At 42.5% G+C, this 27,662-nt stretch overlaps 1 long non-coding RNA gene across 1 annotated transcript in view; it reads right to left on the bottom strand.

Moving 5' to 3' along the window:
* Positions 1-3,064: 3,064 nt before the first annotated feature.
* The window catches only part of LOC112621175, a 93,590-nt gene continuing 68,992 nt past the window's right edge, over positions 3,065-27,662 (bottom strand). The window contains exon 2 of the long non-coding RNA XR_003118677.1: positions 3,065-4,221. This is a non-coding gene — a long non-coding RNA (uncharacterized LOC112621175). The remainder of the gene's footprint in view (positions 4,222-27,662) is intronic.

Genomic DNA, 27,662 nt, shown 5'->3' with positions numbered 1-27,662 from the left:
TACCAGAACCCTGGAGATGGGCATATTTGGTCGCTGATTCTCCTTGGCCCTCATGGCTATGGACTGACCTCAATTCTCTCCAATTTCACTGCCTTGCAAATGTTTTGTTGTTGTTGCATCTACTTCCCACACTGGTGTGCATACAGTATTCAAACGGATGGCTTGAAACTTTTTTTGAGACAGAGTCTCATTCTGTTGCCCAGACTGAAGTGCAGTGGTTGATCACAGCTCACTGCAGGATTGACCTTCCCCAGCTCAGGTATCCTCCCATCTCAGCTCCCCAAGGACTTGGGACTACAGGTATGCCACCACACCTAGTAAATTGTTTTTGTTTTTGTTTGTGATAGAAACAGGGTCTTGCCGCGTTTCCCCAGCTGGTCTTGAACTCCAGAGCTCAAGCCATCCACCCGCCTTGACCTCCCAAAGTACTGAGATTACAGGCATGAGCCACTGCTCCTGTCCCATCACAAATCTCTTAATCTCTCTGTGCCTCAGTTTCTTCATCTGTAAAATCAAGATTGTGATAATAGTACCCAGCTCACAGGCTTGTGGTGAAGATTGATTGAGTTGATAGTACAAAGTGCTTAAAACAGTGGAGGGCATACAGTAAACACTCAGTAAGTGTTAACTATTATTAGTAGTATTGTTATTATCATTACTATTAACATTAATTAATATTAATGCTAAACACAGTATCTGATTTGGATTTTTATTCCCAGCACCTAGTACAGTACCTGGGATAGAAAGTGCTCAGGAAAAGTTTGCTGGATGGATGAATAAATAAATAAATAAATAAATAAATAAATGAGGATGAGCGATTTCAATGCAGGGGCTGTATGTCTTCGTCTCTGTTTAGTACAAACCTAGTCCCTAATAATTCTTTAAAAATGCATGCTGAATTTTGAATCAATGGCACACGGGAAAGTTTCTGCATTTATCTTCTACGGTACAGAAAGCCTTGGAGGAACATAAAAAAAACAAAATCAGTGATAGCATTGAAGGAGTGGGGGTGGTGCCTAAGAAACTCTGGGAGATGGGGAGACCAAGTTGTGACTTTGGGAACAATTTTTAACTTTTCTAGGTTTCTGTGTTCTCCTCTATCAAATGGGGCTAAGATGAGTCTCTGGATCCTAAGAGGGCTAAACCAGATAATGCTTGCCAAGTGCACAGTTCTAGGCCTGGTACCTGCTAACTGCTCATTCAATAAGTGTTGGCTTTAAAACCATGTGTCAAGTACGGCTGACACATGCCCCTCTGCCCATCAGGCTGCAGGGCTTGACCAGAAGGTGAGAGGCCCTGATTTATGGGACAATAGCCAACTACCCAGGGGCCCATCTTTCTACCCCATCTTTCTAAATATCTTAACCAGAGGCTTCTCTTTCTTGTGCCCTCTTACCCATGATCCAGGGACAATCTAAGTAAGTTCCTGCTACTATAACCAGAACTTCTCTAATTGTCATGTGCAAGGTATTTCTCCAAAACCTTTCAAAGAAGTTCAGACAAGTCGTACCCCTTCAGCAGACTTTAAAACAAAACTGGGCATTTTCCACTGGTTTCCTCGCCCCCAACTTCCTCCCTTGGACCCTCTCCAAGTCTACGCAGCTGATGGTGTCTTGGAAAGGAGACTCGGAGCGTGATGAATCGAGCATTCAGTCACAGATTATATTCATCTTTATGCTTGCTCAATATAAACCAAACTTTTGCCTTAGTTGGTTTAAATCCAAAAAATACCCAGCAGTTTATAACTTATCTCTGACCATTCTATGAGGTCTGTATGATTAATCTTTTTTGATGTCTTTTTTTTTTTTTTTTGAGACAGAATATTGCTCTGTCACCCAGACTTGAGTCCAGTGGTATGCTCAGCTCACTGCAACCTCTGCCCCCTCAGGTCCAAGCGACTCTCATGCCTCAGTCTCCTGAGCAGCTGGGATTACAGGTACCCACCACCATGTCTGGCTAATTTTTGTATTTTTTAGTAGAGACAGGGTTTCGCCATCTTGGCCAGCCTGTTCTCAAACTCCTGGCCTCAAGTGATCTGCCCACCTCAGCCTCCCAAAGTGCTGGGACTACAGGTATGAGCCACCACATCTGGCCTAAAATGTCATATATTTTGAACTGATTGACTTCTCCAAAAACTTATGGTTATTAGTTGAGAGAGAAAACTTGAGAGAAAGTTTCCCTGCACTTGGATGAGAGGAAATTAGAACAGCCTGCATCTCTGGTGCTGGGGAGTATCAAACAAGGGGAATTGGGAGAAGGATGGGGGCAATGGCATAGCTCTTTGCCTTTCAAAATTAAAAATGGGATGCTGCTTTATATTACAGATCTAAGGAATTAGAAGAGCAGCAAACCAAGCAACTAAGTTTGTTCTCTTTGCATAAACTTTAAAAAGCCAGCTTAAAAGTTCTCAAGCTTAAAATTTGAAAAATGAAAACAAATGCATGACATGTCAGAGGGGATAATTCCTACATTTTTGGAAATGTTCTCATGTTTTCTCCATTTCATCCTATGAATGAGAATGCCATCAAAGGGGAATAATGCTATTCGTAGAGTGCTCATCACCACAGTAACCATTGGGCATCTCTACCCTTTACTATCTTCATTTCAATTGTAATAAATGAGTTACAAATCTACATCTGGGGCCCTAGTTATGTATTTACCATATGTTCACACCACACACACACGCACACACACACACACACACGCACATACGTGGTGACTAAGACTAAGAGTGAGCCTAAAAGAATGATTTGGAGCGGGAGCTGTTGGAGGGAATGGTAGGAAAATAACAGGGATTCACTCAGTCTCATTTTCTACTAAATTTCAATAAGGAGAAGCATGCTCAGCAAATGTTTGTTGACTATATGAATAAATGAAATGGTGCATTTAACCAGAATTGCATATTTAAATATGGTGGTAGTGTGTACAATATTAGAGGAAGGAAATGCAGGCAACAAGGAGAAGGCTTCCGCGATGATCTATGACACTGTGATATTGCCATTCTGTGCAAAGTTGCTCACATTTTGACATTTCTGCTCATTTTTAATTCCCAAAAACAAGCAACTGACCTTTCAACTTCCTTTTATTACCGTAAAATATATGCAATAGATACCCTCACCCCATTCCTCACTCACCCCCCAATTAGCTTTACCTGGTGCCTAATCCACAGTTCATCCCGGACTCACCCTATCCCTCCTTAGACTTCTCTGTATCCTTTACCCGATCCTTCCAGGTGTCCAAACAGTGTCATCCGGTGTCCTGACATGGGGCCCCAGTGGATTGACCCACGGTGGAAAGGAAGAGTGAGAAGAAATCAGAAGGAAGAATTCAGGAGTAGTGGCAACAGAGTGGATGTAGCAGAAGGGACACAGAGAGTGCCTAAAGATGACTCTTTGGTCAGCATGTGATGAAAAGAACGAAGACATTGGGGAAGTGGGGAGCAGAAGCGGATGTGGGCCCAGGAGGAAAAGGGTAGGTTTGGACTGGGGCATGCTGAGGTCAGTAGCAACATCAAAGTCCTGAGCACCCTCATGTTGTTGCAGATTCCAGACAGCAGAGAGAGATGGCAAAAGATGCATGGAAGAGAGACACAGCAGGGTCGGGTTCTGGCCTCAGGAGCCAAGGGGGAAGTACCTGAGAAGGAGATCCCCAGATGAGGTCTGTGTCAATGAGGTCATTAGGGGACTGGCTTCCATGTATGCCAGGCCATACTTCCTGGATTCCCAGCATTGAGAAGACCAAATGCTTCTACACATTTATTATTGAAGCCCCCTGCAAGTTGAAGGCAGAGGAAGTGGCCAATCTCCTAAGCCGTGTGTGACTGAGGCAGTTGTCAGAACTGTGACGAGGGAAATGCTCATTATTGTATCCCTCACTTGGCCAAATAAAGAACTTCTTAGAATTCTTCCCCTATGACAAAACGGGGCTGTGATTTGGAAAGCCACAGGCAAATTTGCTAGGGCCACGGTAACCCAGCACCACAGACTGGGTGGCTTCAAGACTGGATGGCTTCAACAGAAAGTTACTGTTGCTAAATTCTGGAAGCCAGAAGTCCAAAATCAAGGTACTTGCAGGGTTAGTTCGATCTGAGGGCTGCGAGGGAAGGCTCTGTTCTAGACCTCTCTCCTAGGCTTGCAGGCATTGGTCCTGATGTTCACAGCGCATCCTTCCTGTGCCTTCACATCGTCTTCTCTCTGAATGTATCTCTGGGTCCAAATTTCCCTATTTTAAAATAAGGAAATCAGTCCTATTGGGTTAGCGCCCACCCCCCCCCCTTCACTTTAACTTGATTACCTCTGTAAAGACCCTACCTCCAAATAAGATCACATTCTGGGTACTGAGGGCTAGGACCTCAATATCTGAATTCAGGGTGGGTGGGTGCACAATTCATTCCATAACATTAAGAAGGAAGGAATGAGTGCCCACGGAATCACACGCTCACTTGGGGAGAGTTCAAAGTGTGCAGAGCGGGTGGTCATAGACTTGCCTCAGGCCTTCGGAAATCCCCTGAATCTGGTTTTCCCAGTTCTCATAATCTCATTTCACCAAAATACGGCATCTCAATACATTCCATGCATTTCTGGTGTCAAACTCATTCTGGTGAATGCTAAGCAATGTCCTAACTACGTCTTAACTGGGTGGTTTAACTGGTTTGGTTAACATAGATCTCTGAGGCATTTCACCCATTCCTTAAGCCTAAACAAATCTCATCCAGGTGTTTAAGATATTGCACAATATTAGACCATTTGAAGCTCCATATCCTTGGGGCAATCTAGGTTGGTGATGAAAGTGGCTGGTAACTGTTCTCAGTCTCATCGCCATAACGGAACCCTGTGTCGTGTTCCTCCGCACTGGTGTGAGGGACACTACTAAGTGAGGCAGAGTTTGCACTCAGGACAGATAAATATGGACTCATGCACAGATTCCAGCTGAGTCCCTCCAGTGTGCTAGGTACTATGTCCAGCCCCCCAGGATTCACCTGTAAGCCGGAGTCTTTTGGATGAGAGAGGGAATTCTCATATATCCACAGGCAGATGGAATTTACAAGTGGAAAGACCTAGAAGTTCAGAGACAGGGGGACTGAACCTTTTGCTTTCAGTCAGAATCTTTGCTTACGGTTGTGCAAATGTTTGCACTGGTGGGTTTCTATGCCATAATGTGCTAAATATTTTTACATTACCCTTGCACATAAGCATACTGTTGGGAGGGAAAATGAAGAGGGTAGAGTTGGTAACAAACTCAAGCTAAAGAAATGGGATTTGGATGGGTACTAAGTCCAAAGAATTAACTTGAGGAAAATGAACCAGGATTCACACAGGAGTTTTGAAACATCTCAATATCAGGACCCCTTTACCCTCTTAAAATTTACTTCGTGAGGACCTTAAAGAGCTTTTGTATGTGTGATTTATGTGTATTAATATTTATTATATTAGAAATTAAAAGTAAGAAATGGCTGTAATATGTGTTCATTCATTTAAAATAACTATAACAAATGATTTTTTAACATTAATAATGTTTTTCATGAAAAGTAACTATATTTCCCCCAAACCCCACAAAATGTAATGATAAGATTGGCATTGTGTTATATTTTTAGAAATTTATTTAATGTCTGGTCTCAGAGAAGATGGCTAAAATCTCATATCTATTTCTGTTACTTATGTTGTTTTGACTGAAGTATAAAAAGAAAATCCAGTCTTACACAGTAAAGTCAAGTCTTAGACAGATATATAGTTGGAAAAGGCAGGATTTGCGATCTCACAAAAAGAACCTAGGGACCCCCAGTGGTCCCCTGGGCACATTTTGAGAATTGTTGGACTAATAGTGGTTTTATAATCTTATTATATCCTGATTGGATTTCTCTTTCTAACTACAACATTAAATGGAAACCCACATTTCCGAATTTTAATCCATAATATGAAATTTTAGATACGGATTAGTGTCATATACGTACATGCAAAGTCTTAACTCTTTCTACCTCCACGTTTAAGAAGTCGGTTTTATTATAACAGTCACTATTTTTTTTTTTTTGAGACAGAGACTTACTCTGTAGTCCAGGTTAAAGTGCAGTGCCATGACCTTGGCTCACTGCAACCTCTGCCTCCCGAGTTCAAGCGATTCTTGTGCGTCAGCCATCCGAGTAGCTGGGACTACAGGCACGCACCACAACACGTGGCTAATATTTGTATTTTGAGTAGAGACAGGGTTTTGCCATGTTGGCCAGGCTGGTCTTGAACTCCTGGCCTCAAGTGATCTGCCTGCCTCAGCCTCCCAAAGTGCTGGAATTGTGAGCATGAGCCACTGCACGAGGCCTAAAAGTCACTATCTTTTAGTTTGTTTGCAGTGAAAGTAATAGTTTAAAAAATAAATTAGAAACAGACACTATTGCCCAGTATCTATATTTAATCACAGAAATATTTCTTAATGCTTCCAACTCCGAAGTCCCAGACATTCTTAACTATGTACTGTAGTTATAAATAATATGAAGGCTGGAGCACAGTGGCTCACGCGAGTAATCCCAGCACTTTAGGAGGCCGTGACAAGCAGACTGCTTGAACCCAGTTCAAGACCAGCCTGGGCAACATAGTGAGACCCCTCCCCCGCCTCATCTCTACAGTAAATAAATTAGTCAAGTGTGGTGGCATGTGTCTGTAGTCCCAGCTACTCAGGAGGCCGAGGTGGGAGGATCTCTTGAGCCCAGGAGGTCAAGGCTGAAGTGAGTTGTAATTGCACCACTGCATTCCAGCTTGGTTGACACAGCGACAGCCTTTTTCAACAAGAAAAAAAAAAAAAGAAAGAAAATATGTATCCCTGCACCATAGGAAATAGGAAGTATTGTGTGACTTTTTCTTGGTCTTTCGAGGAACTATGTCATGTGAATCATGATGACTGCCGAAAATGCATAGGAAGATAAAGAAAAGTGACTTGTTGCTCAACTGTTTCAAGCCCAACTCTGAGTACCAAACTGTGGCTCCCTAAACTAACCCAGAGGGCTTGACTCTGACAAAGCTCTGGCTGTAGCCATAAGACTGACCCTCAAAAATCTTACCTGAGATATCGACGGTCTCACCCTGAAAGCAGACCACAAATTGTGCTTATAATCTAGTGGTTTGCAGGATATGACGTACTACTTAAGACAGTGAATAGGGTGACCAAGTTTGGTGCAACTAGTCTGCAGATGCCAGAAAGGCTGAAGAAGCCTGCATGAAACTAAGTTTCTCGCCAATGGTTCCAGCCTAATCTCAGACCCTGGGAACAGAGAAGCACCGCTTTGTCTCCTCCTGCAGGTAGAGATTCACTGCATTCACCTTCATAAGCTCCCCTTCCACCAACCTTGGGCACATTTTGCGTCCTATAAAGGTCCTCTCCTTGAGCACCTGCTGCTTTTCCCTGTGCTTGTCCTGTCTCACTCAGGTCTATGATTCCCCTGACGACACTCCCCACCCCCCCATCTCAGCTGTCGTTCTCAGCCTCGCTATCCACTCTCATTCCTCACCTGAGTGTTCCAGCAAGATCACTGTTCTACAGAAGCTCAACCTTCAAACTTGCAATACACATTACCTGGGTCCTGCTTCGTCTCTGTGCTCTGTGCTCAGCCCTGGTGTAAGATCAGTGTTCCTGTCACTCCATCTCCTTTTCCAGGGATATTTGCATCTTTAGTAGTAGGCTTCATTGGTGGTCCTTCAGTGGAGTGTCACAAAGAGAAGGGAAAACACTCAGGTACTATGAGGAGAAATGTTGGGTACTATTGAGAAATCACAAGGACACCTCTCACTCCTACCCCCAAAGCTACCTTAACCTATTCCTGTCAAGACAGGAGGGTTGGCCAGGTGGGGTGGCTCATGCCTGTAATCCCAGCACTTTGGGAGGCCGAGGCAGGTGGATCACCTGAGGTCAGAAGTTTGAGACCAGCCTGGCCAACATGGTGAAACCCGATCTCTACTAAAATTACAAAAAATTAACCAGGCATGGTGGCAGGGCCTGTAATCCCAGCTACTGGGGAAGCTGAGGCAGGAGAATCACTTGAACCCAGGAGATGGAGGTTGCAGTGAGCCGAGATCGTGCCACTGCACTGCAGCCTGGGAGACAGAGCAAGATTCCATCAAAAAAAAAAAAAGACGAAGGGTCATGCCCCAGAAAACTCAACTCGGGGTCTTTGATTTGGTGTGAATTTCCCTACTTTCTTTGCTTGAAAGAAACCTGTCCTACTTTTTCTAGACTTATTTGAAGAAAAACTAATAGTGATTTCCAAGCTTCAAGTGAGAATTTGTAAAGCATAGCCTATAATATCTGGCATTGTTTCCTCCAGGGCTGCTGAAGGGTCCAGGGAAAAGCCCAGGAACTTCAGGAAGGGGTTTCTTGCTGAGTGTCAATGTGTTTTTGCAACAATGACAAAATGGTATTGTGCTTTTAACACTTGATAGGAAAGGATACATTTCTTTCTGCCTCCTGGCAAATCACTGAATCTAGGGCAGTATCCGTCAGGCTGAACTTTTCCAATACACACTCAACCTTTCCTTTGTGTTTGTTTTTTCTTGATAATGATTCCATTCCTAAGTTTTCTTCTTACGTTTATGTCTCTCCTGGATGTTATGCAGCCATCCAATGCTGAGTATGACACTCCACTGAATCACAGTAAGAATAGTGTTGATCTGCGTCTTCATTGCATCCATCAGTAGATTGATGCCCAGATTTCATATGGAGTAGAACTGGCTGTGAGGTTTTCTGAGATGACTGATGGATTCGGCCTCTCACTCATGGAAGGTTTTATAACCCCAGCTTATCTCCAGAGAAGGCCTCATGTGTCAGTCAAAGGTGAAAGAAGATATTCCGTTCTCAATTTTAGTGTCCCATAAAAAAGATTGGGCAAACACAGAGGAAAAGGTACTGTGTTTACTTTTAAAGAAATGTTACAGTTTTATAGTTACTGGATTGCATTCATGGATTGAGCTGTGGATTAGGAATAATAGGACCTAATGATATAATGTGGTTTATTTAAAAATGTAAACACACACTCATATTTCATGGAGCAATAGAGGAAAATTTCTTCTGAAAGAGCAAATATGCTGAGGAAAATCAGACTCATGAATTCCTGCACATTCCTAGCTTTATGACCCCATGGTTTTATTTGGTTAATGTTCACTTTCCACAGTTGGCTACCAAAATAGCTTTCCATTCCAAGGTTGTTACTGCAAAGTAAGGAGCTCAAGTGTCCCTCTCACACTTCACCGGATATTAATTGTTCAGAGCTCTTGCCCTCCCTTTCGCAATGTTCCTGATTTTCATACTTCCGATTGAGAAACTACCACATACACTGAGGATATCCTGCTTGGTCAGCAGGCTGGCTATTCTAAGTGGCAACTCTCAGGGGAGATGTCTTCAGTACTTCTCCAGAGTGTTGCTTTGGGGGGCACTCCTGTGCCAGTAGTAGTTCTGATGCTTATCAGATCCAGATCATTCTACTAACAATGGTCTTGAGCCAACATTTGTTATTCAAAGGTTGCTCTCTTATTGAATTGCCATGGCTAGGCAATCAAGTTATTTAGAAACAGTGGACACTTTTAGATATGCTTTCATGGTGATTATATGGTTTTACATGAAGTTATGCAGGAAAATATCTTTTAGGAGCCCCAGATACTCAATGAGGCACCATCACATTGAACAGAAATAATTGCAAGTAGGAAGGTGATTTGAGGAAGTGATAATCCCCCAGTGGAATCTGGTTTTGAACTGTGACGTCTTATAGCATTTCACGATTGTTTTGTTAGTGCCAGGAAATCTGATCTGGGAGAAACGTTGGCACTTTTACTAAGGCTCACATCATTAAAGTTTATTTCTTTATTTGAGGGAGAGAGCTTGTTCCAAATTGGAGAAAACCAAGAGAACAGTTAGTAGGACTTAACTTCTGACTCTGTTGATGTCTTAGTTATTTATTGCTGTGTAACAAACTACCCTAAAATTTAGTGGCTGAAAACAAAAACCATTTTATTGTTCTTGATTCCGTGGGTCAGGAATTCAGACAGGGTTCAATAGGGATGGTTCACCTCTGCCCCACATGGTGTTGCCTGGGGCTCAAAGATCTAAGATGACCTCACTCACGGGTTTAGGCATTGGTGCTGGCTGATGGTGGGGGTAGCTCACTTCTCCTCCAAGGGCCTCTCTCTTTTCTCTCTCTCTCTCTCTTTATCTTCCCCCCCCGCCCCCACTCCCGCACCCCACCCTTCACTCTTGCTCTCACTCTCTCTCTGTGGTCTCTCATCATTCAGCAGTCATATTTACACTGAGGTAGCTGGCTCACCAAAGGAACTGGAAATGCTCTCAAGGATCAGGAATCAGTGTCACTTCTCCCACATTCTACTGACCTGACCAAAGTAAATCTCAGGATCAACCTAGAATCATGCAGAGAAGAAAGACTCCGCTTCTTGGCTGAAAGAGCTGCATGGTACACAGGGTTTGTTGGTGGCCATTTTTTGCAGAAAAGCACTACAGTGGCTGACTCCTGGCAAGGTGTTTCTAAGTTCCTTCACTGGACAAATTAATATTAGCCAATTGCCTTAAAGAAATAGAGTTACCTTATTTGGTGGACTCCCAAATGCCATCCACACTGTGTGTAAGATGCACATTGTTTTATGCATTGTTTTAAAAGAAAGCCACTAAAAAAGGGACATGATATCAATTGTTAAGATCAATTTCAGGGATACTAAATGATGAAGGAAATATGCGTATTAGAATTAATAAAAATGGTAGTTATTCACTATATAACTCAACAGAATTTAAAAATGAATGGATAAAAATCTGAGGTGTAAAAATAGGTCACTCTTTTGATCACTGAGTCTATTAATTGAGTATCAACTTACATAGATCTTATCCTGACTAAGGTGCTGATGATCTGGCCTACTGTCTAGTAGAACAGGGCCTTAAGGAACCATTATTTCTCCCCCAACTCCTCATCAAACCATGAGGAAAAACCTGATGAGGAAAACAAGCAATGAATCAGTAAAATGAACATTTTAAAGAATAAGAGATCCTGCGAGTGTCTGGGGGGAAATAAAGAAGGTGATGAGGGATAAGAATAAACCACCTCCTTTAGACAGGGGTGGTTACTGAAGGGCATCTGAAGAAAGGATGTTGAAGCAGAGACCTAAGGATTAAAAAGGATCAGCCATGCAAAAAGCAGAGGAAGATGCTTGTATTAGTCCATTTTCACACTGCTGATAAAGATATACCTGAGACTGGGTGATGTACAAAAGAAAGAGGTTTAATTGGACTTACAATTCCACATGGCTGGGGAAGCCTCACAATCAAGGTAGAAGGCAAGGAGGAGCAAGTGCCATCTTACATGGATGGCAGCATGCAGAGAGAATGAGGAAGACATAAAAGCAGACAGCCCTGATAAAACCATCAGATCTCGTGAGATTTATTCACTACCACGAGAACAGTATGGAGGAAACCACCCTCATGATTCAATTATCCCCTACCGGCTCCCTTCCACAACATGTGGGAATTATGAGAGTACAATTCAAGATGAGATTTGGGTGGGGACATATAGCCAAACCATATCAGTGCTCTAGACCAGGCAGAGGACACAATAAGTACAAAGGTGCTGAGATGGGAAAGAGCTTGGCACATTCTTAGAATTGAAAGTAGATTGGTTTCATTGGAGCGCAAAGAACAAATTCCTCCATTAAACATCTGTTTAAATATCTGCAAAGCAAAACAACCACAACAAAAACCAACTAGATCCAGAATTTTCCAAGTCTATCAACATCTTTGGGAGGAAAAAAATGAGCCCCATAGTAGGTTTTCTAAACTCTCTTACTAGCCAGAGGTTGAGAATGTTTCTTGGGTTTATAGGAGGTTATTCATTATGGCACTGTTTCTTAAACATGAGTAATGAAGTAACCCTTTAAATGGAAAAATATTATAAATCATTAGTGTGGACAAATCATTTTAATTATGTTTCTTTAAGATAAATGAAGTGTAAATGCTGAACATGCATAGCTCTTATGCAAATCTAAGAGTAAATCAAATGTATAAATTAAACACAAACTAAACTACAAAACTAACAAAATGAAAATTATCAATATTAATTCAGAGTAATGGTTGATGTTATTTGCTGCCACTAACTTGTTGATGTTTGGTTTAATAGTAGAAAATAAACTGATGTATTTAGTTTTACTTGTTGCAAATGTTGGCCATTGGAACTATTATTATTATTATTATTATTATTGGCCATTGGAACTATTATTATTATTATTATTATTATTATTATTTTGAGACACGGTCTCTCTCTTTCACCCAGGTTGGGTGCAGTGGCCAATCAGGGCTCAATGAAGTCTCTATCTCCTTGGCTGGAGAGATTCTCCCATCTCAGCCTCCTGAGCAGCTGGGACCACAGGGACATGCCACCATGCTGGGCTAAATTTTTAATTTTTTATAGAGACAGAGTCTCACTCTGTTGCTCTGGCTGGTTTTGAACTGCTGGGCTCAAGCAATTCTCTCGCCTCAGCCTCCCAAAGTGCTGGGATTATAGGTGTGAGTCACCACCACACCTGGCCCTGGAACCATTATTGTTACTGTAATTATTGTTTTTCTTTTTAAAAAACAAAGCTTTTTTAAAACAATAGATCCATTATCTTGAAAGGCCAATTAGCCCACTCCAAAATACAATATTGAAATTTAAAAATGCTGTTTAACGAAAGAAAATTCATGGTTTTTCACTATAGCATTTACTGCTAATTGATCATTGCTAATTTGTATATACGAAGACAGGATTTCACAACAAAACCACTGACTGAATTTGTACCTCCAGCCAGCTCTGCAGTCTTTACAGCTTCATGTAGAGCTGTTCCTAGCCATTCGTTCTCCCACTGCCTTTCTCTGTGCAATGACCACAAAACCTCAGTATGTGTATTGTAATAGAATGTGGGTTTCCTTGGTATTAACATGACCATATGTTTAATGCAAATGCCCTCTAAAACTGTATGGGGGACTTCAGTAAAAGGAGGTGGTCAGGATGTTGCCAGAAAAATGGGTCCCCATCTAGATGCCAGGAGCGGGTTCTTGGATCTTGCATAGAAAAGAATTCAGGGTGAATCTCAGACCACAGTGAAAGAAGCAAGTTTATTAGGAACTACTCTGTTATTGAGTATGGCATCCTCAGAAAGCAGGAGGAAGAACATGCCGTCCTTTGTTGATGTCTCTACTTATAAGAAACTATAGAGCTATAATTATACTTAGAATGCATAGATGTGCTCACTGAAGGCAGGGGTTATTGGTGCTATCAATGATCATTAATCCTTCAACCTAAGCCTGCCATTAACATTATGTTTAAGTAAAGTGAGCTGCACTCTTAGGACATCCGGACATTTTGTAGGCCTGGTGGGAGATGTTCTGTGTGGCCATAATATTCTGCAATTATAAAAGCAGTCAGCTTACAATGTGACTATTTGCAGACCATAAGCATTCACTTTATAGGTGCTTTGTGAGTGCCTAGCTACGAGCTGTAAGATGGAGTCACTCTAGTCACGTTTTGTTAAACTAAAGGCCTAGTAATCAGAGGCTCCTCTAATGCAGGGATTCTAGAATGTATTTTTATTACTTTAATAGTATTATAAATAGGAAAACACATTTTAAATTTTTATAGATTTAATGGGCTCTGAGGATATGTCAGAAGGCTCCAGGTTGAGAAGTGGTGCACACATTAATATTCTGGTCATCTGAACTGATGTACAACCTCAAGAACGATCAACTCAATGTGAATACAGCCAGATTAGTGCATCATGGAGCCCCAGCATGGGACATCTATCTGGTTTAGAAAGAACATGAATGAGGAAATGTAAAACATATATATATAGCTAATAACATATAAAACATATATATATAGCTAATAACAATAACCAACACTTGTCTGGAGTAGCTGCTTAACACGAGGCATTGTGTTAAGCAATTGATAAATATTATGTATGATTAAAATATGTAGTTCATTTATCAGCTACCACAGACGTATCCAACAGAATAACATAATTCCAACTCGATCACTTAAAAAAAACACACACACACAGGAAGGCATTTTGCTTCTAATTTAACAACATTAGATCTAATGCTCCAAACAGAAATCTCTGAGGTGGAATTTGCTGTGGAGCAAATGGGGTTGCTGAGTGCAGAGGCCAATAACTATGGCACTGGCTTTTGAGAAAAGAAAGGCTTTATTGCAAAACCTGCCAGCAAAAAGACAGGGGTTGGGTTCAAAGCTGTCTCCTTGATTTGGGGTCTGGAGCAAGTTTATGGGCCTGAAGGGCAAGGGAAAGGATTTGGGAATGCTGGTTTGGTCTGATTGGAGGACTTCAAATTTGGCCATTTACGGTAAGGTATGTTGAGGCAGACTTTGGCCCCAGATCTTCCAGGCCAATGGACTCCTCCTTCTGAAAGCGTTCCAGTGTTCATGTTCCAGTCATGGGCTGGTCCTCTTGGTTCTTGAGGGGAGGAATCATTGGTTCTGGGTGTTGTTAGAGGTCAAAGCTTTTTCTATAGCACATGCCAAGGTTATATGACTTGCAGGTTTTTGGCTCCGTTATACCTATAACGTAACTCGACACTTTGTTATCAACGAAGTAGGCTCAGTTTGAGCTGGTCCCACAATTACAAAAGTTCCTGCCCAGTTCCCAGACCCAATCTCTCCTTGATTTCCAGACTTGAATATCAAGACGTATTTCAAATTTACAACATCAGTGATAGAGTTTGTCCAAAGATGGTTGTCAACAACTCTTTCCCTCCCTGCTTCTCGCATCAGGTGGTGAAGCCTTTCTCTCATTCCTTTGAATAGGGTCTGGCCATAGTGACTTGCTTGACCAATAAAACACAGCAGAAGTCGCTTTGTGCACTTGTTAGGCTAGGCCATAGGAATGTTTGGAACTTCCACCTGACTTTCTTGGAATGCAACCGCTTTGGACACTCCCTCTTGGAACTCAACCACCCCTCTGTAAGAAGGCCAAGCAACATATGTTGGCACTGCCATGGATGGCCCTTGCTCAGCTCCCAGCAGAGAGCCATATAAGTGAGCCCCAGATGTCTCACTGTAACTGCAAGTGAAAAACAGAATCACCCAGCTAAGCCTAGTCAACTTACAGAAAGATGAAAGATAATAAATTGCAGCTTTAAGTCACTCAGTGTTTGGGTGGCCTTTTTACAGAGCAATAGGACACTATAAGAGTGGCCCGACCAAGTCCTTCACTTCCCCTCACAAAACTTGCTCCTCACTCTGTGTTTGCCATCTTAGGAAAAAAACTTCAGCTTGATCAGGTCAAAAATCTTGGAGTCATCCTTGATCTTTTCTTTTACTCAAATGTCACATCCACTCCATTAGTAAATTCTGTTGGCCCAATCTCCCAGTCATATCCCAAATTTCTCCATTTATTACTCTTTGTGTGACCCCACCATCTTGGTCCTCCTGGGAACTCATGCAGTGACTGAGGATGTACAACTAACCAGGACAGACCCAGAGAAATGAATGGGAGAGCTCTCAAACTCGATCTGGTACAAGGATTCATGTTCCTTTGAAGTTGGTCCTTTGCTCTGCACACACTTGGACTTTAAGGGTGTGTTACAGGGATGAAGTTTGCAGTAAACATGGATGCATGAACAGAACCTGTCCCCAAGTCTCTGATGAAAGTCAGAGACTCCACACAGGGATGTGCTTCAAACGCATATCCCTTGGCTAGCTTCACATACTAACCAAGATTGCTTTGCCCCCATACCCCAAGGACTCTGTGTTGGAGCCAAAGAGCTGTAATTCTGTAGGTATTTCAAAGCATTTCAAAAACCCTAAAGGGCAGTGTATACGTATATTTACCCAGCACAATGAAGGCAAAAACCACACTCGTGAATATTTTTAGCATTTGGGGCTGTCAGAAGAGCGAGGCCCTTGGCTAAATATATCCAGGCAGCTTCCCTACATTACTAGCAGGGTTTGTTTTCAATTCCTATTTCCTTCAAACAGCAGTCATATTGAAGGAAATAAGCACTGTAATAATAAATACCTCTTTCTGCATCATAAGTTATTATGGAAGTTTTTCCTATGTTTATTTTCTCTAGAATTCCTAAGTTCCTATAAATCACACTCCTAATATGAATTTTTATTGGTAGGATCTTCTGTGAAGATTCAGAGATGTGGGCCACCAACTAACATAAGAAGTAGATGCAATTTCTTACAACCATTAACTAAGTCCTCTTTATACTTCATACATATGTTAGCTAATTGACCTCTCTAACTAAACTCTGATCTATCACTATCTTTTTCAAAAAGAATGAGAATCATCTAAGGTATCTCAATGATTAATTACAAATAACAATATCTAACACACATTAAATGCTCAGTGTGATGAGTGCTTTACATGCAATATATCACTGAATTCTCAAAACAACTTTGTCAGGTAAACCCTATTATTTTTATTGTATAGAAAAAATAAACTTTTTCTGTATGTTCACATTCAACACACTTCTGTGACCAGGTATGTGGGTTTTTTCCCCACATATTCAATTCTCCTGCAGGACATCACCTGGATGTCCTACGATTCTATTCAATTCTGATTTTAACCAGAGTTGGCATAGACCTCACCAGTTAATGACTTAATCCCACAAGACAGTCCCCCATTTCAGATGCCAATCACAAGTCCTAGGTGTCAGCTGTACTTCTGATGGACTGGCTATTAATCAGAGTTCCCCCAAGACCCTCCTCAGGTTTGATCATTTGCTAGGAAGGGTCACAGAACGCAGAGGAACAATAACTTACCATTACCAGTTTATTGTGTTAAAAAAGATAGGATAAGGGATATAGGTGAACAGCCAGATGAAGAAATACAGAGGGTGAGGTCCAAAAGGGGCCGGGTGCAGGAGCTTCTGTCCTCATGGAATTGGAATGTGCCATGCTCCCAGCTTCTGTGTATGCTTCCCGATCCGGATGCTCCGTGAAACTCATAGTTGAGGGATTTTTATATAGGAATGACCAATTAGTAACTCAATCTCCAGCCCCGCTTTCCTCCTCGGAGGATACAAAATGGGGCTGAAAATTCCAATCTTCTAATCATAGCTTAATCTTTCTGATGACCAGCCCCTTCTAGGAGTCTAACGAGAGTTGCCTTATTCAAACAAAAGAAGCTCCCATTACCCAGAAAATTCCAAGGAATTAGAATCTTTGTATCAGGAATCAGGATCACAGACTAAATGTTAGAACAATAATGTACCTAGCACTTCTATCATTCAGGAAATTACAAAAGTTTAGGAACTCTGTGGTGGTGGCACGTTATATACATATTTGATGGCAGGGACTATATATATTTTTTATTGTTACCTTATCATGACCATTTTACAGATGAGGAAACTAAGACACAGTATGTTTTAGTAACTAGCCCAAAGTCTCGCAGCAGATAAATGGAGGAATTGGGATTCCAACCAGCATCCATCTGACAGCAAAGCCAATAGTCATAACCACTGTGCTATTCAAACTCGCTTCAGAGGTCTATACCACAACGGAGTGTGGGCACAGCAGTGGTTGGCAAGTAGGGCAGTTTCCAACTTGTTTATCCAACATACTAATAACAAACATATTTGGTCATTGAGGTATTGTGATTTATAATAAGAAATGTTATAATATAATCTTAATGTAATCTCAGAAGGGTATCTTTTGTATGCTAAGGTGGAGATGAGTAATGGCTGGGGCCTCCTGGAGAACCTTGAAGGGAGACTAGCTGCTAGGAGAAACAACTAGGTAATTAGAGGGTTAGAACTTTCAGCACCAGCCTCTCACCTTCAGGGAGGGGCTGAAAGTTGAGTTAATCACTATGACCAATGATTTAAATCAATCATACCCTATATAGTGAAATCTCCATAAAAATCCAACAGGACAGGGCTCAAAGAGCTTTTGGGTTTGTGAACAAGAATCCGTCCATGTGCTCAGAAGCCGGCACACCCCAGCTCCACAGGGACCGAAGTTCCCGTGCCCTGCACCATTCCGGACCTCACCCTGTGTATCTCTTCATCTGGCTGTTTATCTGTAGCCTTTGTAATAAACCAGTAAACATAAGTGTTTCCCTGAGTCCTGTGAGCTGTTCTAGTAAATGACTGAACCTGAGAAGGGGGTCATGGGAACCCTTGATTCAGAGTACAGATCACAAGCTGGGACTTGCTGCTGGCACTGAAGTAGGAGGCATTCTTACGGGGTTTGTGCTCTGTATTCATCAGTGCAGCCTGGAATTGGACATCCAGTTGGTGTCTGCAGAGAACTGGAAAATTATTCCCACACAGAATAACCCCTATACATTTGGCAGCTAGAAGTGAAGTGTGAGTGAAAAAAAACAGTTTGTTTTTCTCACTCAGCTGCAGAACCTTCCCCTACCCTCAGACCCAATACTGGTAACATTTCTGGAAAGGGAGCCCCTTTCAGCCTGCATTCCTCCCACTAGAGGACTCTGTCCTTCCCTGATTCTGCTCCCTCCACTCTCTCTCTTTCTATCTACCCTCTCTACCCAGTGCAGCTCCTCTCCTGGGCCCCTGTCCTCCCAATCACCTGCACGATTACCAATTACCAGCCCTCCAGTTTACTTCCATTAAGGATTCCATCGTCCAGTCTTCAGTCTGCTCTCCAAAGGCATGATTTTCCATAGAAAAAAAAAAGTGTTAGTTTCAAACAACCAGCTTACCAACAGGCTCTATCCATTTGAATGGACTGTTCAAGATTATTTTATAGTGAAAATTGCTATCTAGCCACATCTCTCCAAATCTAACAGTGAAAACTATGCTTTTGATATATGTCAGGATGAAGTTAAGTCAAAGTTTCCTGTTTCACTTTTTACTGTACTTATGTAAATCAATCATTAGTGGACTCTTAAGTGGTTTCCTAATGCCAGAAATGATTAGTCACTTCAATGTGTTAATGGCACATTTTGTGAAATCTTTTCCAATGCAAAAACCACACAGCATCTGGGCTTCCTGTTCTGTATTTCTTTTCTGGCCTTCACTATCTTGAAATTATCTGCTGCATATTTTTTACTTCTGCTTAGTTATTGGCAGTACTTTCATTCTCTACACTTTTCTTCTCCTTATATTCTTTTAGGCTAGTCTTTGAAATGTCAGTCTCTGTCCATTGAAACTACAATAGGAAAAAAGGAGAAAACGAAATTGATGTCTTTCATGTTGCAATGATAATACGTTTCGTTTATAAAAATCAATTTTTTTTACCAGTAAAACATGAACTTTTGACCTTCGTTGATCAGAAAAGAAAATTGGATCAGTCTGAAAATGCCTTTCTCAAATAAGTCACACCATCCTTAGAACAGTGATGCAGCAGTTCTCAAGCTTGAGTACACATGGGAATCACCTGGAAAGCTTGTAAAAACACAAGTTGCTGGGTCCCATCCCTAGAGTTTCTGATTTAGTAGGTCTGCGGTGGTTCCCTGAGAAATGACATTCCCAACACGTCCCCAGGTGAAGCTGATGCTGCTGGTCGGCAGACCACACTCTGAGAACAATTGGTGCAATATCAGAACTCATAAAGGTCTTGGAAATAATTTCTGCCTTACTTAGCGCGCTATTGGTTGCAACTTACAAAATCCCACTCAGACTGGCCTGAGTGCAGAAGGGCATTTATTGGAAGCAGTTGGGATATCTGTCAGACTCCAAAATGAAGTTGAAAAATCAGGCGGAATATGGCACCATTAGGGAGCACCAGGAAGGATGCAGTTCTCAGAGAAGAGTGGTGTAGGCTCAGCAGAGACTCCAAGCAGCGTTACTGCATTATCTCAGCTCCCGTTTTTCAAAAGAGAACTGCAGTTTGAGCAAATTAAGAGCTTGCTACGGAGCATACAGCTAATAGTGGCAAAGCCAAAGCCTGGAAGTGGTGAGTAGCAATCTGTATCTCAGCCAGTGGTATGCTGGAGCTGTGGGTACCAGCCTCAGAGAGCTGGTTGTTAAATATTCAGGAATCTTTTGAGCAGGTCAACCTTGGTAGCCGGAAGTTGGCCACAGTCAGAATACTTACACAGAAATATTGGCTAATACTGCAGACCAGGATCTTTTTTCTTTCTCTCTTTCTTTTCAAAGAACAAGCGTACCAGCACACAATTGCCTAATTCCATGTAGGGAGGATTTAGAATCAAGGCAGATGCCATATATTGGACAAGAGGCAATCCCAGTGTGCAGTTTTTTCCAGTAGTAGCCATCCCCAATCCCACTATTGGCTGATGGCCCTGGTGCTGCCAGCTAGACCTCTTTTCTTTTTCCTTTTCTTTTCTTTCTTTTTTTCTTTTCTTTCTCTCTCTTTCTCTCTTTCTTTCTTTCTTTTTTTTGTTTTTTTTTTTTTTAGACAGAGTCTCGCTCTGTTACTCAGGCTGGAGTACAATGGCATGATCTCAGTTCATTGCAACCTCCACCTCACAGTTCAAGCAATTTTCCTGCCTCAGTCTTCCGAGTAGCTGGGATTACAGGCACTCACCACCACACCCGGCTAATTTTTGTATGTGGTTTCACCATGTTGACCAGGCTGGTCTTCAACTCCTGACCTCAGGTGATACACGTGCTCAGCCTCCCAAAGTGCTGGGGTCATTCTTTTCCTCTTGAGACAGAGTCTTGCTGCTCTGTGTGTCCCAGGCTGGAGTGCAGTGGCACAATCTCAGCTCACTACAATCTCTGCCTCCTGGGTTCAAGCAACCCTTCTGCCTCAGCTTCCAGAGTAGCTGGGATTACAGGTGTGTGCCACCATGCCCGACTAATTTTTGTATTTTTTTGGTAGAGATAGGGTTTCACCATGTTGGCTAGGCTGGTCTCAAACCCCTGACCTCAGTGATCCACCCACCAGGCCTCCCAAAGTGCTGGGATTACAGGTGTGAGCCACCATGTCTGGCTTAGACTCCACTTTGTATGTCCAATCTTTCAAACCTCTCTTCTACACATGAGTGGTGCTCTCTAACACACGTCCACAAAACAAGCCCACCATCTATCTCATTGTCTTTGTGCCTGCTCTTGTTTCCAGATTCAAAGCCAGTTCCTTCCTAACTGTTGAACAGTAGAACTTCAGAATTAAAAGAATAAGACAAGCCTGAGCAAGTGTGTGTAAAGCCAAAATAAGTGTCTTTAAGAGACTCGCTTAAAAAAAAAAAAAAAAGAGTAAGGCAGCCAATAAGCAAATTCTTCCTAGGGGTATTGACTTCTTGCGTAGCTATTTAAATAAGGCATTTCATGTGCAAATTGCACTAGACTTCTCTCTCCAGGCTCCCTTTGTGTGGCTTGGCTGCCCACTACCTCATTCCCATCAATGGACAATGGCTGGGAGAAAAAGCCTCCGTGACTGTAAGTGATTCCCCAGACTGCTGGCCTCTGCCACCTGTCACCGAGCCCACTGACGCACCTCCACTGTCACGTTGGCAGTGCTCCATGCAGTCTCTTGTCCCATATTTCTTAAGAGGCACAAATTACATTTACTTTACTGACCACAAGCCAGCACTGGGAGCTGGGAGGGTCAGGGTGGAGTGTTTCCTTCCAATAATGCTTCCTGGGGCAGGGAGCCTAAAACAACACAAAACAACGCTCCAGCCTTTCCAGAGGAATGTGGGGGCAGCTATTGCTGTCGCTGCCGCTGCTGCTGTGATTTTCTGGAACATGATGTCGTCATGAGAACTCCTAGGCGCCCTCTCCCATGGCAGACCTGCTCTACTGGCATGCTTATTTGGGATACTGAGAAAATATGAGGATGCCAAGACAAATGAAGTCTTGGCACTCACATCTATGGAGATAAAAGCATTTTTATGAATTTTGATGCTTTTCCTTCTTTTTTTCTTTTTCTTCTTCCTCCTCCTCCCTCCTCATCCCCCCCTCCTCCACCATCACCCCCATCTTATAAATAGTTGTTGAACTTCCACCATGAACTTCCACCAACAAACTGAGCTAGGTACTTTGAGAAACACAAAAAATGTGCATTGAGGTAAAAAGAACACAGCACAGGGATCTAGTGACCTGCCTTTCTAAGCCTCATTTTATTCACTGTTTTCTCAACAATTCATGTGGATAATACGATTGTTAATGATGAGGTACAACATGTTCTGCCCTTGTAGTCTCCTGGAGGAGGCAGGTACTTGGAAAACTATTGAGAACCGGGAGAAATGCTTTTAATAAAGTGATGCACACAAAGTGCTAAGATTGCATCTAGTTTATTTATCACGAAGTGTTTTCAGTGGATTAGTGGATTGTGTAATGTAATCTTTACAACAGTCCTGTGCAGTAGGCAGGGGAACAATGTTGTTAGTTGTTGGTTTATCTGTCCCTCCACAGTCCCTGGGGAAGGGAACTTGTTATAGAGTCAGATTTTTATAGTTAAAGGAACTATTTTAAAAAGAAAAGAAAAGAAAAGAAAAACCACCAGCTTAGCACCTTCCTTACACGGATGAGGAACCCGAGGTTGGAAGTCAGCCTGAGGTAACAGAAAAAGCAGAACATTCCACCTGGTCACCTGGGTTCCTGCTCAGTTCTCAGCCATATGCTGGACACATGATTATGCACATGACTTCTTTATGCCTTGATACCCTCTTCTGTAAAATCGAGTCAACACTATTTTCTCTGACTGTCTTATTAGGCTGTTATGAATATTAAATGAGAGAATGAATGTGAAAACACTTTGTGAAACTTAAATGCTATTATAACTAACGATACCTTTTTGTACCAGGTATCATGGAACAGTCTCCACTCCAGAACTGTTGGGCAGTTCTACACTGCTCACATCCAGATGCAGATTCTGCCAGCAAATCCATCTGATTCTATCTCTCTCCGGCCTGTCTAACTCTAGGTTCTGCTTTGTCTAACATGTGGTTGTGTGCGTGCCAGGGTGCAAGCTCTTGGGAAGCAGGGGACATGTTTATTGATGTTGTATCACCAACATTTAGTACAGTACCTGCTAAAAAGTTGCTGTCAACATATTTGTTAGACAATGATTACTGGATGGGTGGATGAAACATCAATATGGCTTGCCCAAGGGCAGTTATGAATGTCTCCAAAACTATTTCAGGGGTAATTCATGAACACATCCTCTGAGGATTCTTCTTCCATCTCTAACTCAGTTCCTATGATATGACTACCTCAGGGCAAGAAAGTCACTGTGTCCCTGCTACAACAAAAGATCACTCATGTTTCCCGACCACTCATATTGCCCTCTCTCAAGAGGGCATTTCCTTTCTATGATGTGATTTTACACATTGCATGCCTGTATCAAAACATCTAATGTATCCCATAAATATATATATCTACTATGTACCCACAAAAACTAAAAAAAAATTTTAAAAGAGGGCATTTTGGCTAGGTGCAGTGGCTCACACCTATAATCCCAGCACTTTGGGAGGCCAAGGCGGGTGGATCACTTGCGATCAGGAGTTCAAGACCAGCCTGGTCAACATGGTGAAACCCTGTCTCTACTAAAAAATGCAAAAATTAGCCAGGTGTGGTGGTGTGGCACCTGTAATCCCAGCTACTCAGGATGCTGAGGCAGGGAGAAACGCTGGAACCTGGGAGGCAGAGGTTGCAGTGAGCTGAGATTGTGCCACTATGCTCCAGCCTGGGTGACCAAGCAAGACTCCATCGCAAAAAAAAAAAGAGGGCATTTCCCATTTCCTTTTATAAACTCTATTCCAGTTATGTTGAGTGTCAGCCAGAGATCTGAGGCTGGTGTCCTGCAGGCAGTACTGCTGGGATAGAGTGACAGTCATGGGAATGTACCAGGTATCATGAAAACAGGCCCTGCCCTAGGTTATGGAGCCACTGTTAGGCAGTCCTACCCTTCTCATATCCAGATGCAGATTCTGCTGGCATTTCCATCTAGTCCTATGAGACATTCCCTGGAAATGTTGTGCTCATCCTCATCAGCTATGTGATGAATAAATCCAGGGGTGTTTGTCCGCGAAGTATCTGCTATCTCCTGTGCTTGACTTACTGAAGTGGATGTTGTTCTCGAGGTGTGGGTTGAAGCCAGGACAACAAATGTCTTCAAGGAGGGTGTGTGAGTAGACTGCAGTATTAGAGGGTACTCACAGTTGGTAAGTAGAGTAGGGAAGAGGAATGAGAAAAGGTAGGAAGGAGAGAGAGAAAGTGAGAGAATGAGAGTGAGGTAGTGACACTAGGAAAGTGACATGTCATGGAAGCAAAAAAAAAAAAATGAGAGAGAGATGAAATAACAGTGCCACATCCCAATAGAGTCATCAAACTTCTGATGAAAGTCTATTAAATGTGGCAATAAAGAGGTCATTAGAAAGATGTAGGAGAAAAGGTTTAGATATGTGAAGAGTGAGAAGAAAGCCAGGAGACATGTGGCTGCCCAGGAAGGTGAGGAAGTGGTGGTGCCTCATGCATTCATGTATTCAAGTATTTGGATAGGAAAGAACATTGCCCTGTAGTGAAAAGAGCCACCAGGTTCAAATGAAGATCATGTCAATGTGGGCAAATCTCAGCACACAGGACAACAGGAGAAAACGAATCAGAAGAGAGAGGATGTTTCAAAGGGAAAAGTGGCTGGGGGATCCAGATTTTTAGGAAAGGATGGGATTCACATGACTGAGGTTAGAATCCTAGCCTAAAGTTGTGAAATGAGGTCAGTGAAGTTACACTGTCAAACACCACCTCCCCAAATGACCACAGAAAACCCTTAGAACCAAACAAAACTAAGGGGTAGATATTTACAGGGATTTGTGGGTCTGCGTTTACAGGGATTTGTGGGTTTAAGGTGATTTTTTTTCCTATGTACTGCAAATTTTTTATATTTTTTTACTTTAAGTTCTGGCATACATGTGCAGAACATGCTGGTGTGTTACATAGGTATACGTGTGCTATGGTAGTTTGCTGCACCTATCAACCCGTCACCTAGGTTTTAAGCCCCCCATGCATTAGCCACTTGTCCTGAGGCTCTCCCTCCCCTCACCCACCCCCGACAGGCCCCAGTATGTGTTATTCCATTCCCTGTGTCCATGTGTTTTCGTTGTTCAACTTCCACTTATGAGTGAGAACATGAGGTGTTTGGTTTTCTGTTCCTGTGTTAGTTTGCTGAGGATGATAGCTTCCAGTCTCATCTACGTCCCTGCAAAGGACATGATACCACATTCCTTTTTGTGACTGCATAGTATTCCATGGTGTATATGTACCATATTTTCTTTATCCAGTCTATCACTGATGGGCATTTGGGTTGGTTCCATGTCTTTGTTACTGTGAATAGTGCTGCAATAAACATATATGTGCATGTATCTTTATAATAGAATGATTTATATTCCTCAGCTATATACCCAGTAATGGGATTGCTGGGTCAAATGGTATTTCTGGTTCTAGATCCTTGAGGAATTGACACACTGTCTTCCACAATAGTTGAACTAATTTACATTTCCATCAACAATATAAAAGCATTCCTATGTCTCCACAGCCTCGCCAGCATCTTTTGTTTCTTGATTTTTTAATAATTGCTATTCTGACTGGTATGAGATGGTATTTAATTGTGGCTTTGATTTGGATTTCTCAAGGTAAATCTTTTAAGTGGGGATCTGACTGGGAATCAACAAAATTCATGACATGTTGTTTAGTCTTCGTGGACAGGGCAAGGTGAAAAATCAAGTTTTGGATAAGCAAACAGTGGTTTGACAAGTGAACTGTTTGCCAAGGTAAATAATCTATTGTCCAGAGAAGACAGCTGTTGTCCCAGGTGAGCAAACTATTTGCCCAGCAAAAACAAATAGGGAAGTTACTTACTGATTTACAGACAATAATTTCCTAGGAAGAATAGTTGTCATGTTGACAGAGATGGTCATAGTGCTTAGTTCTGAGAGGTAAGCGCTATTCACCGATGCAGGTGGTCTCAATTCTCAACACTGAAGTCCTCCCTAAGAATGAGCATGAACCAGAAACACTACAGTGGTGGTTCCAAACTTTGCTGAAGAGCTTCACAAAATACTGATGTCTGGTTCCCATCCTTGAACATTCTGATATAGTTGGTAAGGGGTACAATCTGTGCATTGGGATTTTTAAAAGCTCCCCAGGTGATTCCAAAGGGCGAAGTTTGAGAACCACTTAGTTAGAGTTAAAGGAGAAAGTAGGGATAAAATGACTATTTGGGTGATGATGACATGGCCAGATCCCATCTCTATAACAATTTTTTTAAAAATAGCTGGTCATGGTGTTGCATGCCTGTGATCCTCACTACTTGGAAGGTTGAGGCAGAAGGATCACTTGAGCCTGGGAGGTGGAAGCTACAGTGAGCTATGTTTGTGCCACTGCACTCCAGCCTGAATGACAGAGCAAGACTGTATTAGTCTGTTCTCATGCTGTTAATAAAGATATACCCGAGACTGGGTAATTTATGAAAGAAAGAGGTTTAACTCACTCACAGTTCCACATGACTGGGGAGGCCTTACAATCATGGCTGAAGAAGAATCAGGAGCAAAGTCACATCTTACATGGCAGCAGGCAAGAGAACTTGTGCAGGGGAACTCCCATTTATAAAACCATCAGACCTTTTGAGACTTAGTCACTACCAGGAGAACAATATGGGGAAACTGCCCGCATGATTCATTTATCTCCACCTGGCCTTGACCTTGACACGTGGGGTGATTACAATCCAAGGTGAGATTTGGGTGGGGACCCAGCCAAACCATACCACAGACCCTGTCTCAAAACAAAAATTAACAGTATGTTAGAGGTTGAAATCAGACAGCAGGACCCCAGAATAGCTTTGTTCTGTAGCTTCCACCATGAGCGGCATAGAGGGGTGATGGTGAAGACAAGCTACACGGGCTGCTGGTAGGTGTGGCAGGCTTTGTGGTAGGTCAGACAGAGGGGATTGAGGCACTGGGCAGGTTACTGTGGTAAGCAGAGTGGAGAGAATGGACTTGAGCAAAGGGAAGAGCAGAGAGCTGAGAGCTGTGATCCGACAGAGAGAAGCCTGAGGTATGAAATCCAGAAGTGGGAGATCCCCCTAAGGGGCATTGTAGAGGAGAAGGAGAAAGATGTGGCATGATGGAGGATAACCTGCATGGGGAGAAGAAAGAACGAGTGGACGTCACCTCCATGACGACGTGGAAGTGGCCATGAGCAGACACAAGGCTATACTATCACTGATTTGAAGAGGACAGCATGGATAGATGACATGGAGTCCAAAAGATGAATGAGAACAGAAGACACCTGTGTCTTGGGAAATGGCCTAGAAATGGCCCTGCAGGGTGAGGCAATCCTGCCCAACCCCCTTCACTGCTGAGGAGAAGAGGGGGCCTGAGAGTAGGTGAAGACTGCCTGGAAATTCTGCAGGAGGCCCAGGGCCTTCAGGGAGACTGAGAGCCATAGGGCCAACAGAGGCCGGTAAGGGACAAGCACAGGTTAGTGTTAAGGTAAGCTCATCCCTACAAAGCAGGAGTTTCACAGAGCAGGTGGTAAGAAGGACAGGGTAGAGAGGTGTGCATGAAGTTGGGAAGTGAACTGCTTATGAAAAAGCAGAGAATCAGAATGCAGGTTGCAAAGAGGAAGGAGCCGCTGGCAGGACAGCTCTGGTGGGCTGACAATAGCCTTTGCTGAACGAGATAAACAGACAAGACTCTCCTAAGAATTAGATATATATTTTTCTTTTTTTTTTTTTTTTTTTTTTTTTTTTTTTTTTTTTTTTT

The sequence above is a fragment of the Theropithecus gelada genome, chromosome 3 (assembly GCF_003255815.1).
Source record: "Theropithecus gelada isolate Dixy chromosome 3, Tgel_1.0, whole genome shotgun sequence".
NCBI classification, from domain to species: Eukaryota; Metazoa; Chordata; class Mammalia; order Primates; family Cercopithecidae; genus Theropithecus; species Theropithecus gelada.
This window is presented reverse-complemented; position numbering and strand designations above follow the sequence as displayed.